General features: G+C 40.0%; 1 long non-coding RNA gene across 2 annotated transcripts; it reads right to left on the minus strand.

The window, feature by feature from the left end:
• Positions 1-1,636: 1,636 nt before the first annotated feature.
• Positions 1,637-11,870, minus strand: LOC121759114. 2 transcript variants are annotated; one of them, XR_006041598.1, is made up of 6 exons: positions 11,281-11,870; positions 11,013-11,073; positions 3,583-3,622; positions 3,132-3,227; positions 2,946-3,030; positions 1,637-2,226 (listed from the first exon to the last, which is right to left on the minus strand). It is a non-coding gene; the product is annotated as an uncharacterized LOC121759114 (long non-coding RNA). The 2 variants fall into 2 exon arrangements; XR_006041597.1 differs by having other exon boundaries at positions 1,637-3,030.
• Between the last annotated feature and the right edge of the window lie 7,222 nt (positions 11,871-19,092).

Here is a 19,092-nt window from a genome sequence, read left to right on the forward strand (position 1 = left end):
TCGACCAAGCGAAGATAGCTGTCATTGCAAAACTCTCGTATCCCACTAACCAGAAGGAGATCAGAGACTTTTTAGGCCATGCTGGGTTTTATAGAAGATTTATCAAAGATTTTCGCAAAGATAGTCCAGCCCCTGACGAGGCTGCTCCAGAATGAGGTGGAGTTTGAATTCTCCGATGAGTGCAAGGCCGCGTTCCAGCTGCTGAAGGATAGATTGATAAGCTCTCCAATTATACGCGCCCCCGACTGGAGTCACCCCTTTGAGGTGATGTGCGACGCCAGTGACTATGCTGTGGGGGCAGTGTTAGGTCAGAAGATTGAAGGAAAGAGTTACATAATCTTCTAGGCCTTATCGGTGGTCTATGCCTCGAAGGTGATTGTGTATACTAACCATGCGACCATTAAATACCTACTGGCAAAGAAGGAATCGAAGCCGCGACTTATTAGATGGGTCCTCCTCTTACAAGAATTCGACTAGGAGACGGTCGATAAAAAGGGGAGCGAGAATAGAGTAGCAGATCATTTGAGCCGAATCTTGCAAGAAGACGACGGGGAAGCCATCTCTGATGCTTTCCCTCAAGAGCATCTCTATCTGATAAAGTCGACATCTGAATGTAAGTGGATCAACCGGGTAGAGAGGGTTGATCAAGCGACTCCCGATACTTCTATTGGGATGACCCTTACCTATGGAAGATGGGGGCGGATCAAGCAATCCGACGCTGTATACCTGAATGGGAACCAGAGGATGTACTGGTCTACTGCCACTCACTAGCTTGTGGCGGTCACTTCGGGCCAAAGAAAACAACAAGGAAAGTACTTGACAAAGGCTTCTACTGGCCATCCATCCACAGAGACGCTTACGAGTTCTGCAAAAGGTGCCCTCGATGCCAGCTTACTGGGGGAATTTCTACAAGAGACGAGATGCCTCAGGTCCCCATAATTGTATGTGAAATATTTGATGTGTGGGGGATGGATTTCATGGGACCCTTCCCATCTTCTGAGGGTAATCTCTACATCCTAGTGGCGGTGGACTATGTGTCCAAGTGGATTGAGGCAAAGGCGACGAGGACGTGTGAGTCCAGAGAAGTGGCGAAATTATTAAAGTCAAACATCTTTACCCGATATGGGGTGCCACGGGCTATAATCTCTGACCATTGAACTCACTTCGTAAATAGAACCATCAAAGCCTTGATGCGAAAGTATGGAGTCCACCACCGCTTATCCACACCGTACCATCCGCAGTCCAATGGCCAAGCCGAAGTATCAAACAGAGAGATTAAGGCAATTTTAGAGAAGACGGTCAATCCCACGAGGAAAGACTGTAGTCATTGTCTGGAGGACGCACTCAGGGTTTACAAGACCGTCTTTAAAACTCCTATCGCAATGTCCCCATACCGGCTGGTATTTGGGAAAATGTGTCATCTGCCGGTGGGAGTGAAGCACCAAGCTTTTTGCGCAGTAAAAGAAATCTATCATAATCTGAAGTGCCAGTTTAATGAAAAGACTTATTTGCCCTTTTTAGAGGGAAAATGTGAAACTATTTTATCTACCCTTTTAATCATTTTGAAAAATGGCAACCATTAAAAAAAAAGAGGCAAGGAGCTCACAAGCCTGTCAGGTAGTTGGTTGAAATTAGTGTAACACCTTTTTGGGCGGGAAAATGAGAGATGAGTGTGTAATTAATTTTTTTTTCTTTTACAAATGTTGAAAATCCTGCATTACTATTATTTTAAATTCAAATGGTTCAAAGTAATGTTTATGGCCTAATTTGTTTGTTGCGTATCCAAATTATAAGTAGGCTGCAAGCCTATTTGAGTTAGAGATGTAGAGTGCATGCATGAAACACTATTCTATTACATATATATGTTCCGTTCTTCCATGCTGTGACAGCTCACTTTCTATTTCCAATGCACTGTCCCTGAAAAAATATTTAATACTCCATCCGTCTCGGACTACTCGCACATTTTATTTTTGGCACAGAGATTAAGGAATGAGTGTATAGCAAAGTCAACAATTGCGGCTGAAGGTGATAATTTTTACTAAAAATGGAAAGAGTGCAAATAACTTGGGACGTCCAGAAAGGAAATAAGTGCAAGTAGTCTGGGACGGAGGGAGTATGTTAGTAGTATTCATATTTTAAACATTTCTTATATATAAATCCGAAAATTATTTATGAAAAGGAGAGGGAAAACTGTCACAGATCCATTTGTCTGTTTCCAATGAGATGCTGTAATAAATTAATCAGCATATTAGGAGTCATAAATATAAAACTTTTGGAATACATAATCTCGAAATAATGAGAGATTAATTTCTGTATGCAAATAGTGAGAGACCTTATTAAATATACTAATATTTTCTGAAATGTTTTTTCTGTAAACAAAAAGAGAAACACTATTAAATACGGTAATATTCCCCATAAAGAATGGAGTTATTAGTATATGACAGTTTAAATACAATCGAAATATTGAACCTGAATCCTATTAATATTGTCTGTTAAATCCTATTAATATTTTACAGACTATTTTTAAAGCCCATTAAGTGAAGATTATTAACTGATAGTACAATATTTTGATTTATTATATGGAATGCCTTTCTCATGACTGTGTTTTTTTTGGGAACTTGCACTTTTTTTTAACCAGCTTACACTGCATTTGTGTCCTATAAATACCCCGGCGCTAACCCCCCTTCTTAATCACTAAGCAAGCTCTTTGCAACAGAAATCACTCAAACATTATTAGCAACAAAGATCTACTTCAGTTTCTTCATACATTCTCCACTCCATTCTTCTTCACTCACTGTTCTTCTATATGCATATTTTTCTGACTTTCGCTATTTGTAAATGTTATATAAACTCATTTACCTCCTGTAAATATCTGATGTTCCTATTTCTGTATTAGTTTTATATTATCTATGTTAGCTCATATATAATGAATGCAATTTTCATACCTTTAATATGTGTATTGCTTCTATTGCTATCTCATTTTTGTTCCTGTCTTTGCTCCTTCATGATTTCTATTTTTTAGATCATCTCCTGCAAATAGAATGTAAATTAGATTTTTTTTGGTTCTTTAATTTTGCTTTTAATAAGAAATTTTAAATAGCTGATTTAGGTTCTATAAAATATGCATTTACCTTTGCTATGCTATCTTGGTTCTTTCTCTTCAAATTTTGACTTGCCATACGTGTAGATCATATGCTGCAATACTTTTCGTAAATTGATATCATTCCCTGCACACAGAAGATAATTTCATTATTTACTGCATTTTGTTTAAATAAATGACACATTGTATAGTGTTTCTTTTTCATATTAGAGGCACCAAGTGAAGTAATGGCATCTTTCATTACTTCAATTGACAATCTTCATCCTAGATATGCAGATTCTATCATCAAGGTGCGATGTGTTCGGGTTTTTTAATGAATTAAAGGACACAGAAATGATAGTGGCAAAAGAATGCCACTACGTGCACTTTTGGCGAGAATAGTTATAAAATGGGGAACAAACAATGGTTGTTTTTCTTGAAACATGATTAGATGGTGTACAGTAGTACATATTTCATTAGTTTGAAAAGGTCAACTGACATACCGGAGCCCGAGCTTTACTCGGACGAGCCCATGTTCTGTTCCTGCAAATCATCAAAAAATTAATTTGTTTTATACTCATTTTTTTAAAATGATGCCTGCAAGACAGATATTTTTATTGTTAATTAATGTTTCTGAAATATGTATTTATGCATTTCATTGGAGAGGATTGAGTTCTACAATTTTTGACAAATATTGGTTTTTAAACGTGTGTGCAACATGGTAATCTGCCTTAGAGTGACATATTTTTAAACTACAGACATAGTGATAAACTCGTGGTTTAGCAAGTATTTTGGATGTTTAACGTGAACATTTCAGTGTTTTTGTAGCATACTACTTGAGTTTACATCCATTATCCACTACATAAGTGTTTTGACAAGTTTGTCGAGTGTTTAGAGCTAAAACAGGTGAAAATTACTTGAAAACGAGCTTGAAGGAAGAATCGTCTGACCGGCCGCGCTTCAATGCGCGACCTTCGTATAATAGCCATAACTCTCTCATCCGGACTCCGATGGGGGCGTGCAAGATACTCACGCGAAGCCATTTCGAAGACGAAGACAATGCTTTCGGAGGATTCTAGAGAAAACGCCCGACCGGGCGATTTTTAAGGGGAAAACGCCCGACCGGGCGTTTTGGTCGCGAACTCCAGAAACTTCGCCCGATCGGGCGTTTTGGCGACTTAAAATCGCCCGGCCGGGCGATGTGTTCTGCGAGATTCAATATTTCCGCCCCGGGTATAAAAGGAGACCTAGGTTTTCAACCTCAGGAGACGATACACGCCCCATAGCAGCTTTTGAAGGTTTGGAGAGTGGAATTGAGAGGAAAGGCGTCCCAATCCTCAACAAGATTGAAGACGAAGACGAATTTCCGTTCAATCCACCCTTGGGAGTATTTTCATTGGTTTTCATGTTTTATTCAATGACTATGGTTTATTCTTATGTTTTTGAGTTGAATATGAGTAACTAAATCATTTGTAGAGTTTTGGTGAAGACTACAATGAATACTTGTGATTGATTCAATAGCTTTTGATTACCTATGCTTTTGTGATTATTTTGTTTCATTCTTGTGCCTTTCAATTCAATTGCCTAGCTACCAATTGGATATATTGACCTAGTTTTGAGTAATCGAGAGATACCTAATTAGGATTGATAAAAGAATGAACAACACCTAGATAATTTGCATTCGAGAGAAGGAATTCTAGAGTGAGGACTTGAATCTTTTGAGTATAGGAGTTAATTGTGAAGTATAGAAGGAGACTTCAATATTAATAGTTAATCAACGGGTTGAGTGCACTCGAGAGGGGGCTTAGCCTAGAATAGCGATTGTCCTTCTAATCCTAGAGACTTTAACGGGTAGTCAAAGTTGTTGAGTTGTTTACATTGTGGGTATTGTAGTCGGATCCAAAGCTCTACCTCGTTCTCTTATTTGAAACCTATCCTTTGTTGCGTGCTTTTAACTTGTTTATGTTTAATTGTTTTTCCAAGAATCAACCAAACCTTTGAATCGTCTAGATAGTAGTTAAAATCGGTCCGTGGTACTTGAGTTTATACATTTTGTCTCTATGGGATACGATACTCTTGCTTGCTTTGTGCTACACTAGCCCCGTACACTTGCGGGATTTTCTTGTGTTAAAATAAGTTGAGTCAAGTTTTTGGCGCCGTTGCCGGGGACAATTTGTGTTAATTTAGCTCAATATCGTGGTGAAGATAGAGATTACTAGTTTAGACTTTATTGCTTTAATTTTTATTTTATTTTTGAGCTCTCATATTGTGTTTTCTTGTTTCAGGTTGTATGCACACACGCTCTAGAGGTCTACCTTTAGAGCCTATCGATCTTGAGATCGAAGCATCCAACAAAAGGAGAAACGCTTTGAGAAGGCTAAATCAAAGGATCCGAGTCTCTTCTCCGGTCCATAGACGATCACCTTCACCGGTTCAAGAATCACCGTCACCTACTCCGTCACCAGTTCACTCCCCTATTCAGTTTGAGCCACAATCTCCTATTCTGATGGAGAACGGAGACGAGAATAATGTTCCACCACCGCCTCCTCCAACGAATGCTCAACTTCAACAACGGCTCGAAGACTTGCAGAGGCAGTTAAATCAAAGACAGAATGTGGTACCTGTTCAAAACATGTATGCCTATCATGGGGTGGCAAACCCAACTGTTGGCAACAATGTCAATGCCAACACATTTGAACTCAGAAGAGGACTACTTCAGATGGCTGAGAACAATGCTTTCAGAGGCCGACCCACCGAGGATCCTAACAAGCATCTCACTAAATTCATCCAGATCTGTAACACGACGAAGATAAATGGAGTCACAGATGAGCAGATCAGACTAAGGGTGTTTCCTTTCTCTCTGGAGGATGATGCCAAGGATTGGCTGGATAGTATGGAGCCCAACTCCATTCGTACGTGGGAGGCAATGGTGGAAAAGTTCTTAGAAAAATACTACCCACCGAGTGAGGCGTTGAAGAGGCAGTCAGAAATCATTTCTTTTGAGATGATTCCCCAAGAGAGTATTCGAGGAGCTTGGGAAAGATTTAAGGGACTGATGAAGAGGTGCCCCAACCATGGATTGAATCCGACGCATCAAGTCCTAGCATTCTATAGGGGGTGCCTGCCTGAAGCAAAGCGGGAACTAAATTTGAGCGCAGGGGGATCACTGCTAAAGAAGGGAGAAGCAGAGGCCATGAAGGTGATTGAGAAGGTGACCTCTAATGATGAAGGCTGGAACAATGAGAGGAGTAGAGTGCACAGGGTAGCCTCTGCCACAGAGAGTAGCCAGATGGACAATATGTACAAACATATGGAGCTCCTCCACAAGAAGTTAGATCTCATGGGGATGGGACCGGTGGTGCAGGAGCGGCAATAGGGTGTAGAGGATGTTAACTACATACACCAAGGGGGCAACAACTACTATAACAACTCCCGCCCCACTCTAGTGGGTGGGGGTTACAATCATTTTGGGAACAAGGCGCATCCTAATCTGTCGTATGGGAACCCCAACAATTCCCTCCAGCCACCACCGGGGTTCACAGTTTCCCAAGGGATGATCACTGAGCCGCAGAAGAAAAGTACAGAAGATATACTGAGTGCATTCATGTTACAGTCACACAAGAACATGGAGCATATCAATCAAAGGCTGGAGAAGGTTGAGAATGATGTCCACAGCATGGCAGTACATATGAAGGGTATAGAGACGCAGATGAGTCAGATTGCTCAAGCTGTGAGCAGTCAGCATAAGCCAGGGCAGTTTCCAGGACAGCCAAATGTGAACCCCAAGGATTGCAAGGCAATCTACTTAAGGAGTGGGACAAGCTATGAGAGTCCTCTTATGCCCGAAATGGAAGCTAAGGAAGTACCCGACAAGAAGGAAGAAGAGGAGATTGAAGTGGAATCGCCTCTTATACAATCTGAGGTTAAAATTTCTTTTCCTCAAGTGGTGCAAAAGAAGAAGTTGGACGAGAAGCTTGTTAAGTTCCTTGAAATCTTCAAGAGAGTGCACCTCAATATTCCTCTTATTGAGGCTCTCCAACAAATGCCCGGCTACCTCAAGTTTTTGAAAGAAATTGTATCCAAGAAGAAGAGGTTGGTTGATTATGAAACCGTGAATTTGACCGAGAATTGTAGTGCAATCATCCAACAAAAGATGCCGACAAAGATGAAAGTTCCGGGGAGCTTCAACATTTCCTGTGTGATCGGGAATGATAGGCAAACTAAGGCCCTATGTGACTTGGGGGCAAGCATAAATCTCATGCCTTTAAGCTTCTTCCGGAAGTTGAAGTTTGGTGTCTTGAAGCCAACTACATTTACCCTTCAAATGGCGGATAAATCCGTCAAATACCCGAATGGACTCCTTGAGAATGTTTTAGTAAGGGTAAATGATTTTATCTTCCCCGTGGATTTTGTTGTTTTGGACATGAAGGAGGATCCAAATGTCCCTCTCATCCTTGGAAGACCATTCCTAGCAACTGGAAAAGCTCTAATTGACGTCACTAAGGGAGAACTCACCCTTAGGCATGGAAACAAGACGCTCATTCTCTCCTTGTTGGACAAGATGAAACGTCATGAAGTGGAAGAGTCCAAGAGAGCGGAAGAGGTGCACTTAAAAGTTGAAGAGTGCAAGATGATACAAGCGGCACATGTGATGGCTAGGGATGATGAGGTTGAGAATCCGTTGGAGGAAATATTTATGCCTGAATGGATGTTTGAAGATGAACATGGATTGGGGGGTAAAAAGATGAAGGTTGCCAAAGTGGAAATTGGAATACCTAAAGAAGGTGTTGTTGGGGCCGATGTGAAGCCCACTTGGTGGAAGAAGCGTCTACACAAGCTCTACTTGGCCGCTAAAGCGAAAAAGGGTCCCGATGACATTATCCGAGTGAGATTGGATCATTAAGTGAAAGCTTGAAGACCGTCGGGCAAACGACGTTAAACAGTTGCGCTATGGGGGAGGCAACCCCTAGTAGGTAAATTTTTTATTTTTGTGTGTTTTTGTTTGTTCTCGTTTTGGTGTGTTTTTGTGTTTTCTTTGTGTTTTGAGTGGAACAGGGAAATAGGCTTTGATGGGTGAAAAACGACATCAATGCCCGTGGCCAGTGGCGCCTCTTCCTCCGCAGTGAAGGTACATGGGAGATCCACTATCTTTCAAACTTATCCCAGCTTTGCTTGGAATAAGTTTGGGGGGTGTCTAGTGGATTCATTCTTTTACCTCTCTCTCTCTTTATTTGATGGTACCGTATTTGATATGATGATGAGTGAAGTTTTCCTTGTGTGTGCTTTGTTAGTTTGTGTTGTTTCTTTTTGTGTACTCCCTTGGGTGAAATTGAATGGGAAGTTGGAGACATTTGGAGATGAATTAAGTAGGTTTGTTGGATGAATTGCCTATGATGAGAACTTGCGTAAAATGTTTGTGAAAACTTGTTGATTTAGCTAAGTAACTCGTATTTCCTTCTTGTGATTTGCCTAAAGTGAATTGCTCGTTGCTTTGTCATTTGCTGAAAAATACCATGTGAGAATTGAGCCAATATCTTTTTCCAAAAATGTGTGATTTTTCATCAACTATGTTATATGTTTCTAGAACTTGCTCGCGGTCTTCTTGAGTCTACATAGTGATTATAGGAATAGGAGAGGACGTTACGCCATCCTTCTTAGCTACTTTTGATATCCAAATTTATGACCTTATTCATAATATTTTTCCCTAACTAGCCACTTTGAGCCTTTAAAGCCTTTTTCTTTGGAATCTAAATAAAAGGGAATATCCGTACACTCTGGGTGAATTTTAGTTTATATTTTGTGAAAAGAGTTGGAGAGATAAGGTAGAAAGAAAAGTAGCGCGTCTACTTGTGAAAAGTGCATAGACATCTTTGTTTGAATGAAAGAATTGGTTGTGCATAAAAAAAAGGAAAGGATGTACAAAAAAAAAGATCTTGAAAAGAAAAAAAATTAAAGGAATTGGGAAGTGAGAAGAAATCTTGACAAAGTCTAGAATTTACTGAGATTCGAATGGTTGGTGGGGTACTAAGTTTGATGTAGTGAAATTGATCACTTTTGCTATAATTGGGTTTAGTCACTTTTTAGCCAAATATTTCCTCACCTTACCAAAGAGCCTTACATTACAACCTTTAGAAAAAACCTTTCGGATCCTAAATCTGTAGTCACAACATAGCAGATGAGAGTCTAGACTTCGAGCAAGCTTATGGTAAGCTATACATTTTTGATTGATTTGAGAGGTCCATTTTATACATATACACTTTGAGAGTGAGAGAGAAAAAAAAAATTTATCACACTATATATCCTGTGAGGGCAAATTGACAAAGTGGAATACGTGCTAGTAGCATGAAGCAATGTTCATTTTGGTGTACTAGTATGCGAAGTTATTGATGCATGATAATTCTGTTTTCTTTTACTGAGGCAGTGATGACAATCCAACATACTTACACGAGTTCGCATTCTATGTTTTCTACTTCTTATTTGAGGACAAATAAGTGTTTAAGTTTGGGGGAGTTGATAAACTCGTGGTTTAGCAAGTATTTTGGATGTTTAACGTGAACATTTCAGTGTTTTTGTAGCATACTACTTGAGTTTACATCCATTATCCACTACATAAGTGTTTTGACGAGTTTGTCGAGTGTTTGGAGCTAAAACAGGTGAAAATGACTTGAAAACGAGCTTGAAGGAAGAATCGTCTGACCGACCGCGCTTCAATGCGCGACCTTCGTATAATAGCCATAACTCTCTCATCCGGACTCCGATGGGGGCGTGCAAGATACTCACGCGAAGCCATTTCGAAGACGAAGACAATGCTTTCGGAGGATTCTAGAGAAAACGCCCGACCGGGCGATTGTTAAGGGGAAAACGCCCGACCGGGCGTTTTGGTCGCGAACTCCAGAAACTTCGCCCGATCGGGCGTTTTGGCGACTTAAAATCGCCCGGCCGGGCGATGTGTTCTGCGAGATTCAATATTTCCGCCCCGGGTATAAAAGGAGACCTAGGTTTTCAACCTCAGGAGACGATACACGCCCCATAGCAGCTTTTGAAGGTTTGGAGAGTGGAATTGAGAGGAAAGGCGTCCCAATCCTCAACAAGATTGAAGACGAAGACGAATTTCTGTTCAATCCACCCTTGGGAGTATTTTCATTGGTTTTCATGTTTTATTCAATGACTATGGTTTATTCTTATGTTTTTGAGTTGAATATGAGTAGCTAAATCATTTGTAGAGTTTTGGTGAAGACTACAATGAATACTTGTGATTGATTCAATAGCTTTTGATTACCTATGCTCTTGTGATTATTTTGTTTCATTCTTGTGCCTTTCAATTCAATTGCCTAGCTACCAATTGGATATATTGACCTAGTTTTGAGTAATCGAGAGATACCTAATTAGGATTGATAAAAGAATGAACAACACCTAGATAATTTGCATTCGAGAGAAGGAATTCTAGAGTGAGGACTTGAATCTTTTGAGTATAGGAGTTAATTGTGAAGTATAGAAGGAGACTTCAATATTAATAGTTAATCAACGGGTTGAGTGCACTCGAGAGGGGGCTTAGCCTAGAATAGCGATTGTCCTTCTAATCCTAGAGACTTTAACGGGTAGTCAAAGTTGTTGAGTTGTTTACATTGTGGGTATTGTAGTCGGATCCAAAGCTCTACCTCGTTCTCTTATTTGAAACCTATCATTTGTTGCGTGCTTTTAACTTGTTTATATTTAATTGTTTTTCCAAGAATCAACCAAACCTTTGAATCGTCTAGATAGTAGTTAAAATCGGTCCGTGGTACTTGAGTTTATACATTTTGTCTCTGTGGATACGATACTCTTGCTTGCTTTGTGCTACACTAGCCCCGTACACTTGCGGGATTTTCTTGTGTTAAAATAAGTTGAGTCACATAGTAAGCTTTTGAATATGCTAAATAGGAGAGTTTATTACCTGCTTGGACTGTGTTGGAACGAATTTGGAAGCTTTGTTCATCTCTTTCACAATTTTGAAGCTGTGTAACAAAGGATTACAACAATTGATAATTAAGTTCTCGCAAATATGTTAGGGTAAACACTAATTTGGTCGCATGTTTTTTTAGTCGCTATTTTCCCTAATTTTTTTTAGTTCTGTTCCCTAAATAATTTTTTTAAGCTAATCATTTGAAATCTAAACATACAATTTTGAAAAAAAAAATTGGGTTTAAGTTTGTAGCTTTTACCTTTCTCTGGTGATGGAAGAAATATCGTCCGACGTAGATGGTGCTTTTTTCTCTGTTTTACTTGGTGGAGGTGTCGAGATCTAGGGCTACCTTCCGTGGTTTTGGACTGGGTTAGGGTAAATACACCGTCGTCGATGATGCTCACCAATTTCGTCGGTGTTTGGGGGAGATTTAGGGTTTTCGTTTGTCGGGTGGTGTTAAACAGCCATGAGTTTACATGGAGTATAAACTACCAGTGAGTAGATGAAGTTGTCGCTGATTTGTGGTGCGGTGTGGTCAGCTTCGCCGTCGGCGGCGAAGTTTTGTTGGCGGAGGTGCTGGAGCGGCGCGATTTTGCGCTAGGGTTTGGCTGAGGCGGCGGAAGAAATGGGGAGAAAATCCCTTTTATATTTTCCTGTATAATATGTTGTACTTTACTAGTTTGTAATGTATATTTATTAGGCTGATTAATTGTAATTAGTGTAATGTAAGTGGGGGATATTAAGTACTAGAGTTTGGGTTGGTCTCTTATATAAGTTTGTTTTGGGCTTCGTTTAATTTGTTTTTTGAGCTTTTCGAATTTTAGCAGACTCTTTATTTAGGTCATTTCACATAATTCAAACTATTGGGCTCTCATTTTATTTTGGCATTTCTTATTAATTTAATTTGACTATTTCTTATGTTTCTTACATATTGGTTTTTTTATTTTATTTTATTTAAAACAATTGATATATATCTTTTTTTTTATTTGTAGATACTTGAAACAAGTTTTTATATGTATATATATGATTTAGTGGTTGTATATACTTTGCTCTCAAATCTCACTCATCATTTATATCTCTTTTTTAGTTTTTTTTTATCTTAATTCTAATTAACAAATGTGTTTTTCTCTATTGATTTGATAAATTAAAAATATATTGAATTGTGTGCCGAGTATGTTTTTTTGGTAGTATGTGCCAAAAATTATGTTAATTGTTAATAATTATTGTAGTAAATTATATAAATTGTGTGAAATATTAAAAAAATATTATTATTTTTTATTTCATTTACATTGATCATACTCATAATAATTTTTTTTGTGAGGTAATGTTGATAGATCTATTAAAAGTTCCATAATTATAAGTTATGTTGTTCATGATGGAAAGATAATTCATGTATTGTGAGTAAGAGTAATATCCATTTGTCGACTTTAAATCGTATTTGTTTTGTCTTTTTGTTTTAAATATAATTAATTTTATAAATATCATTTAATTATTTTATTTATTCAAATTATTTGATTTTTTCCTCATTGATCCTTCATCACACATTTTCCTTTATTTGTAATATATCTTATTCTAATTAAGACATATTCTTAAATATAAATATCATTATCTTCTCTTTATTGTAATTTTTATTTTATTTTACTGCAATCACATTATTATAACTTAAGGCGGTATAAATGTATTAGATAAGTATATTTCTCATTCTAGAAGTGTTCATGATTTTACGATTACTTATTTCCTATAAATTCATTGGAATTTATATTTTTTATTTGAATATCTTACGCGCATAACATGGGTGGTAACACTATTCTAACTAACTCATACTATTTGATCCATAGTCACACATCTCCTACTTGTCATTTATTTTATTTTATTTTATGCCGCTCATATGAGACATTAAAATTGTACAATATAAAATTATTTGCCGAATATGAAATGTTTCATTTAGGATGATTTGTTATTGTTTATAATGTTATGTATACTTATTATAATTAATATTACTTCTTAATTATAAACGTCATTATATTCTTATTATCCTATTTTTTAATTTATTTATCGCATAATTTTTCTTCATTATTTGAAAATCGTTTGTCCCGTGCATAGTGCGGGTGTTAACACTAGTGAATTTAAATGCCAAAGATGGCGCTGAGGAGAGGAAGTTGCAGCTGCAGGAGCTTGAAGAGCTCCACCTTGATGCCTATGATTCGGTCATGTGGTACAAAGAGAAAACGAAGATGTGGCATGATAAGAACCTTCGTAAGAAGGAACTCAAGGTGGGCCAGAGAGTGCTTCTCTTCCAGTCCAGACTCAAATTGATGCCCGGGAAGCTGCGGTCGAGGTGGATCGGCCCTTTTACCATTGTCGCCATCAAAGCAAATGGAGCAGTCGAACTCCAGGGGAGCGATCCAGACTCGCCCACCTTTATGGTGAATGGTCACAGGGTAAAGTCGTACAGAGAAGGAATGGAGGCATTTGTGGTGGATGAAATTCCACTACTCATGCCTAACTCTCACCAGTGAGCAGGTAAAAGAAGTGACTGGGTACTCATAGGTAGTCTACTTGATCAAGCGACGGTTTCTTAATCTATTAAACTGATCAAGTGACGTCCTAGGGGAACCCAGTCAAGTCCTTAGTAATTAGTGTAAATAATTTTCGTAAGTTAGTTTTTTTTAAGGAAAATAAAAGTTGAAAATGAGGAAGAAACTGATCAAGTGGTAATATTTGAGTTTTCATCTGAAATTAATTGACCACTTGATTAGTGAAATTTGAATTTAATTGGTGGTACTGTGTTTGCATTAATCAGGGCATGTGATGATAGGACGGGTGCAGTCATGGAAAAGGTGTCAGGAAGAGCTAACTGCTGCAGTGGACAAAATAGTACTGGAGAGAAGAGGCGTATCGAAGAAGCTAAGTCAGCTGGCACTCTGAAAAGGTGCGCATGTACGTAAAGAGTCGCATGGATCTCAACAGTAGGGATCTCAATAGCCGTTGTACCAGTATAAAAGGCAGCTTTAAGATCCGTATATCACTTTTATCCAAATCGTCTACAGAATATTTCATTTGCTCTCAGCCGATTTTCTCCAAAGATTCAAAACCTTTGCCCAAGTTATCATCTTCTCTACCAAAACCCACCACCATTACCAGTAAAAATGTTGATTGAACAACTTCCAACTTCATCCTCATCTTCCAGTGCCGGGGCCGACAATGGTGACCGAAGATCCTCTTCCCCCAGAACAGAAACCCCATCTGCTTTTCCTACATCGCATACCCCAAATCCTACACCCCGAAATTCTCTACCATCTCTTCCAAAAACCAACTCTCCCGCCCAACCTTCACCTCCTTCCCCAACAGTTACCCCCATCCAGCTGGTGCAACACAGCGGGGACACCTCTGACGAGGAAGGATGGAGGGAGACCTATGAGCAGCCGTTTGCTATTCCGTCGCCAGCAAGCGGTGGCGGCTCTACTTCAGTCCATGAGCCGCATTTGACTGAGGTCGGCGAAATCAATGACGAAGAGGTGGAGGACTTCCACCCGTTGTCTGTCGATAAGAAGGCTGAGTGGAACGTCCTTCACTCCAAGGGGGATGAACCGGAAAAGGAGGAGGAGCCGCTACAACGTCAGACGCGCCGAATGACGATGAACCGAATCCTGGAGGAAGCTGAAACTCTGAAGACCAGGGAAGAGGGGGAGATAATGAAACGAGGCTCCTCGTGGTACGACGACTGGTGGATGAAGATGAGCTAATGAATCAAGAGGTCGATGAGGCCGTAGATGAGAGAGAGGTTGCTGAAGACAGCTTGATTAAGGAAGAGAAAGAGAGGAAGAGAAAGGGGAAGGAGGTTGTTCTTCCTCCTCCTAAGAGAAGCCGCCCAGCCAATGTGGGGATCGTTATTACATATGCTTACGAGCCCGCCTCTCCACTGCCGAGAGATACAGATGAGGGCAGTGATACGGAGGAACACGAGTTGCGTTGGACCCGAACATCTAGCAGGCAACAAGGAAGGCCTGCAACATCTCCTGCCGCCACCTACTCTCACCAGCATGTGGTTTTAACCCCAACTCTTCTCCAACAGAAGCTGGAATTTGATAATCCCATGTGGCAGGAGGAGTTCCACCAAAGGGTGACACCCCAGAAGAGGTTGAAGGCGGGGAAGATGCTACACCAGCCATCCCTAGAAAAGATCATGATGAAGGAGAGGTTTACCGAATATATTGCCAACATTGGATGAGCCTAAATGAATTCTCCATCCGGATGGGCCTCTACACAGAAAGCCAGGTAGCTAACAATGACTGGTTTGGGCGCGATATCGGCCTCCCTCAAAGGAAACCCGATTTCGATCAGCGGGCCGTCTGGAAGGCCCTATGCAATGGATGCGGCCCTACTTTTAAAGCCTCTGAATCCAGAGGTCATCACATTGCTGATCCTGCCCTCAGCCTAGCCCAGGTCTACCTAGCATGTAATCTCATTGGACAAGCCAATACGCTGGCAATCATTAAGCTGGCCGAGCTCTACTTGGAGCATGAGAGAGCAGAGGAAGGTCCATCTCGGCTTCTGGTTGGCCTACTCCATAAATCAAATTGCTACCCGCGCTGCCCGCCATCTAAACGTCTACCACCTCCTCGGGGCCTATTTGAGGAGAAACTGGATTGTGAAGTGTGCCGGACGACTCATCCTTTGCCCCAGTCTCGAATTATTTGACCTCGATTTCCTTGTTAGAATTCAGGTACTCGAGAAGACGCAAGGAGGAAGGTTTCAATTTTATACAGCCAGTCAGCAGGAGCAACAGAGGAGCCAACCCAAGAGAAGAACATGGCCTGAGGAAACCTCAGCGACCCCTGCTGAAGGAGAAGAGGAAGGCACACATTGGGTACCCACTCTAAGGATGGAGCGAGAGGAGGCTGCACGTACCGACGACGCATGGAAGCTCCGAGTGGAGCAAATGTTGACGCAGCTGGTGGACAATTCGAACTCTCAACTGGTCCTGCTGGCCAGGTTACTGGGAACCACCCATAATCAGACTCCTACCAGGCAACCACTACCTCCCTCTACAAGCTCTCCTCCAACTCGGCGCCCATCATCCTCCAGGCATCCTTCGGCATCCCCCGGTCAAACCTCCAGGCAGCATTAGTATTTCCTCCCCTAAACTCATTTCAATTTCAAACAATCTCTTTTTATGTCTGTAAAAATTTGTTATTTTTGTTTAAACTTACACTTGACCTTTGTTGGGTCTAAGTGTGAGAAGGTTATGCATGTTTTGTTTGTTCTATCTGCCTTTGTGTTTTGGTTATTGTTTTCTGTGTTTATCGGCATGTTTTGATTGTTGGCACTATCTCCCACTTAGCCCAGTGTCTGGTCTAAGTGTGAGAAGTTTTCCTTGGTTTGTTTGCCTGTGCCTAACCCTTTTTCCACTACATCCAGTCCCTCGAGGACGAGTTCATATGCAGTGGGAGGGGGAGGGTTAGTTCCAGTAAAATCATACATGTCAAGTTTTGAAAAAAACAAAATAGCAGTTAGTAGTAATTAGGGCAGCATGCATGAAAATTGGATGAATGAAAGACTTGATTGCTTTGGGAAGAGTTAGAAAAAGGACTCAGTATGTTTACATGTAGAAACTTGATTGCAAAAACTTGATCAGTTTGAACGACGCAAGTATGATGGAAATGCTCAATTTTAAAATCATCTGTAAAGCCTCTCTATATGTGAGTTATAAGCCAAAGTAGAACACTTTCTACTATTTTTTTTACAAAAGAAAATTTTACGAGAGGCTACTTTTTAATATTTAGATGAAAATTGCACAAGTAGTAAGGACTAAAGGCATTAGAACTTAACCATTTGAGCCCTTTCTTCTTTCGTTTCATGAACCCGCCTCATCAAACAAGGCACCTCCTAGTTAACCAAGTTGAGCCATATACACTCTTACCCGTTCTTTTGAAAACCCATGTCTTATACTTTTTTTTTACAAACACGTGACAAAAGGGGTCGAGAGATGAATCATTTCACAAGAAAGGGGGGATGACGGCAGGAAGTTGAAATAAAGGGGTAGCCGGGTTGAGCAGGTTAGTCAATCAGGTTGATTAAGTCAGACATCAAGTCAGAAAAATAATATATAAATAAATAAATATATTGGAAAATATATGTCGGGAAAAAGAGTTGAGAAAAATTTGAGAAAAAGAGGGCAGGAAAAAAAGTTGTAACCTGACCCAGTAAGTTGAAAGTTAGAGAATAAGCCAAGAATTAAAAGAGGTCGCGACTTGACCCAGTGAAATGTCTAGAGGCAGAATTAATAATTTCGTCTGACCCATCAAAATTTGTTCAAATCTTTGGTCTCTTGACTCATGTGTTTTTTTTTACAGTTTATAACTTAGAACCCCTAGGACCCTACCTTAATACATTACTCCCTTAAGCCCCATTACGCCCGAAACAAAGACCTTAAGGAACTATCTTGTGCAGTCCGATTCGAGGTATTAGACTTGTGGCAATACCGAGTGAACAGTCCTAACATCTCTGGTGAGAAATGAGTGACTGAGTGAATCCAACAGTTGTTTTAAATTGAGCAATATTGACAAACTGACACCTTGATCAAATATACGCAAAAGGGGAGAAACATAAGCTGCTGGCAAATGGATTGACCTCGACCTCGGATATGATTTTTGGAAGTTTATTCGGTCTAATGCATCTATGTGAATATGTGTTTTTGTTTTAAGTCTATTTTTCCTCTTCGTCTTCTTTTACTTTCTTGAAATGAGTAAACCATGCCTGAAATTTGTCTTATCTTTTTCTTTTTCTTTTTCTTTTTCTTTATACTTGGGGACAAGTATGTTTTAAGTGTGAGCAGTTTGATAAGGCCTATTTCATGCATCGGTTTAGGGGGTAAAATTTACTATACTTGGTCAGTTATCGCGCAAAATAAGTGTTAAATGTGCAGGAATACGGCTTGACCAAGGCAACAAGGACAAGTTGATCAAGTTGGTACAAAAGGCGAAAAAGGCCAAAAATCGGGTGAACTGATCAAAGGGGGTGATCAAACAGTTGGGCGGGGACCACTGGATTCTAGAAGGAGGACACGTGAGGCTAATGAGCTGGATGGTGGGCATCATTCTGTTAGCAAGGACGACGTTCTAGAAGAGGGACACGTGCTGATACATGAGACGCAAGGACGGAGCTGAGTCATGAATCTGTTATTGAAAAGCGACGTCATTCTAGAAGGAAGGCACGTAGCAATCGATGAGTCGCTCACTCACAGCGTGAGCGAATATCCTCTGCCAAGATCGTTATCCAGCTGGAGATTGTGTGAAGTGCCTATAAATAGAGGATGTGCCACCATAATCAAAAGATCTCTTTTTACGTTTAGTTTACGTTTTAGTTTAGTTTCCCAGTTCTAAAGATAGTGAGAGAAATGGTTAGCTAGAGAGAGGGAGCGCGACAGAGTATTCGATATCTGTTCGGCGTTGTCTCGAATTTTCATCCGAGAATTTTCTCGACTCTACTTGCTTTCTTATATCCTGAAGTTGTTAGCTTAGTTTGATTTCAAGTTTTTCTGTAGTTAAAGAATCAATCTTTCTGTATTCTGTATGCTTGCAACACTGTTATGAGTTTTGGATATAAAATTGGAGTTGTTTAGTTTTCGCCTTCGTATTCACTGTTCTAGTTTAATTTCGCTTTAGACTTTGATCCAGTGTTTAATTATGTCGAATAGCAAAGTGTTTATGTTTTCGCCGCATGCCTAGGTAGTCAGTTTTATTCCAGCATGTCACTTACTTGATCCAGTAGTTAGCAGTACCTTGATCCAGTAGATAGTTTACTATCTGCCTAAGGTAAAATCATTAGTTAAAAACTCCCAAAATTAAAGCGTGGTAGCAGCCGACCCCCTGTTCACTTCTCACACACTTGATACACTGGTTTCTTGGTGGGATCGACCCCGAACTTGCCGCTTTACTGTTAAAGTAGTGCAAAATTGAGAGTTATAAATTACATTGGTGGCTAGCGAGATCGTGAACGCCTTGATCAAGTGGCAACGACATTTGCTAACTGATCCATCCGGTTCAGTTATCTTCCATATAACTTGATC

Source organism: Salvia splendens, chromosome 12, assembly GCF_004379255.2.
Source record: "Salvia splendens isolate huo1 chromosome 12, SspV2, whole genome shotgun sequence".
Classification (NCBI taxonomy): Eukaryota; Viridiplantae; Streptophyta; class Magnoliopsida; order Lamiales; family Lamiaceae; genus Salvia; species Salvia splendens.